The following is a 3018-nucleotide window of genomic DNA, read 5'->3' as shown; positions in this document are numbered from 1 at the left end:
TGAACTAGGTCCATATACTTTGTAAGATATGATGTCATTTCAAAAACTTAACCTTTGCTAAAGATTTGAATGTTTACGCCGCCACCGCCGTCGGAAAAGCTGCCCCAATGTGCCCCCAAGACAAGCTCTGTCGCTTAGCTCCCTCACTTTTGAGTTTGTTTTTTTCGATTTTTTTGTATGTGTCTTGCCCCCCCCCCTCCTCGGGGAAAAAAAACTGCATACGGCCCAAGCGGCACCCCCCCCCCATGGTTGCTGGCTATTGCACAGTAGGACTCATTTGCATGACAACATGTTTCTGTAAAAACGCAGGTGCAAAATTATTATTATCAAATATCGTAAGCACAACACAATGAAGATATATTAAAAATACGAATTATAAAGTGTGAATAATTCATATCCTATATATACGAATTGTTACCATCTTTCTGCCTCTTGTCTGTATCTCTCATAATATCATATTATTCTTATTTACAATCTGTAACAAATTATCTCAAGACATCCAGACACATATAGGCCTATTTCAAAATAGCCATCTTGAAACTGGCATGATCTATCCGAACATCGTATAAATCTATTCTTGAATCTCCTGTAAAATACTTAGAACACAAGAACCGATCGTCTGTGCTTTATATCAATTAACTTATGGGACAAGATAATCTGGGTAAATATTTTGTGAATAAATTTATTTCGATGTCACTTCTGATTGAAAGTGTTAAGCAATGATAAGCCTAATAGCTGTGTAAGCCCAATGGTTAGCAGATTTCAAAATTACAAGAGGTTGAAAATTTTCTTGAAGTAAAAAAAGATTGTTTGGAAAAAAAAAATTCTTACGTAGGCCTATTAATATCAAAATTATGTTGGCATGTGAGGGTGTGTACGGCATCAGAGTTTTTATAGGCACCTTTGACAATTAAGTTTGTCCTGTCCCCCATCCAAGATGTCATGAAAAAAAAAACATACGCCCCTAAAGTGCATTAACCCTCGTAATTTCCGTACTCATGAATATTGATCAATTCCAATAGACCAGTTCGTAGTTCTTCATGGACAATTTTGGTCAAACGACCTTTCATTTCGTTTATTGTGATAGGCAGATTTCAAAGCAAGATATTACGTAAGCATGCCTTACATAGCAGGATGGAGAAATTGAATTGATCAGGTGATTAGAATAGCACACCAATGAACACTCTATGAAGGTATTTGTTGCATTTCTATTTTGAATGCATATTATAGCATGTTGTACAATGTACTTGGCAAATTGTGAAATACCAGTCGTTCGTGGACGCATTGTTGTTTTTTGTGGATGTAAATGAAAAACACAATTCAAAAGAATATACGAATAATCAAGACATCAAAGTTGGCGCTTATCTCATTAAATTTTAAACCACCATGTCCATTTAGTGTACCAATGACCTTCCTCTGATCATGCGCAGAATCTTCTGATCATGCGCAGAGTGGAACTACGAACTGGCTTATTACATGAACTCACACCCACATCTCACAAGGTATTAAAGGATCATTTCCAATGTGATTTAACTCTGCACCTCAATGAGCAAGGGCCATTCCATAGCTTATTTTATCCACCTCTATGGGCCATTTCAATATGATACCTCACTTCCCCATCTCAGATTCACTCCACAAAAAAAAATCATGATCACGCCCGAGTTTTTTCCCTATATACCTGATCGAGATCGATTTAATGAGTTATGACATTATACATTAACGACAAAGATTAGTAATATTGCATGCATGCATGCACAAGTCATGATCAAATAGTGAAATAATCCATGTGGATTTTAAGATCTGCATGAGAAATCAGATCACACCCCCTAATAGTCACTTTATGAAAAAGTCTCAAATAGTTTTTCACGAGAGTAACAAAATGATTCATCCATCTCATCTCATACGATATTTGACTGAGTTTGGCATGGACCTTGGAACTTGCTTGGGACGGAAGAACCGATGATTTAACTCGAGTTACTGCCAGACTCTGCCGAAGTGGAGTTCGAACCTGAAGCCGAACCTGAAGCCGAACCCGATGCTGATCGCGAAAAGCGATCGAACAATCGGGGCTGGAAGGTGGCGATCGTGTCTGCCATGCTTGCCATATCTGATGACGAAAAGAAACAGGTGACAAAACGAAACGTCAATTTATTTGTTTGACACATTACAAGGGGGGCTAGTGGATAAATGTACTTTTTAGTTATGAGTGAGTCATAACCATCATCTATCACAAGGAGCATCCATAATACGACCAGCAAATTCTCTTTCTTATAACAATATTTATACACATTTCGCTGAATCATACTTTCAGAGAGAAAGAAAGAGAGGGGATTTAATCATTCTGTACAACATATTGGAGAAGTATAAAATCCATAAATAAAAACTAATCTTATACCTAAAAAAAAAAAAGTTTCACCGATCTTAGTCTAAAATTGAATGAGAAAGAGGATGAAAACGAATGGGATAGAGAGGGGGTGAGAGACCACTAGAAGAGATGCAAAGGTGGCAAGTATTACCTCGAGCTCAAATCATTCAATTTTATCTTTCAAACTTGCTGACAGCCCCATGAGATGATTTATTTTAAGTAGTAGAGGAGAAAAAAGGGGAAAGGAACAAAATGAAGGAAGAAAAGAAATCATAAAAATAGCACTTTGGGTCATCTAACTAGTAAAATGCTCAATTGAGAGAGAAAAATGTTACCTTTTGAGTTGTCTCCCCCACCCTCATTAAAACAAAAAATCCCTCCATCTCTGATATCCCTGTCAACATTTGAACGAGACTCTGGGTTTTACCAGCCTTTTTATATCGCACATGCACCACTCGGTGTATAACTTCAAATAAAATATTATTATCGTATATTATTGTTGAATAAAATGCATTTTTGAATAAATAACTTTTGATGAAAATCTGTATAGTTTGAAAAGTTCGAACGAATAAGGGATGAAAATTAAAATTCGAATATCGATAGAGGATTATACAAGAAAAAAAAAAATCATATACAGATGCCGCGGAACAGAC

The sequence above is a fragment of the Lytechinus pictus genome, chromosome 2 (genome assembly GCF_037042905.1).
Source record: "Lytechinus pictus isolate F3 Inbred chromosome 2, Lp3.0, whole genome shotgun sequence".
Classification (NCBI taxonomy): Eukaryota; Metazoa; Echinodermata; class Echinoidea; order Temnopleuroida; family Toxopneustidae; genus Lytechinus; species Lytechinus pictus.
This window is presented reverse-complemented; position numbering follows the sequence as displayed.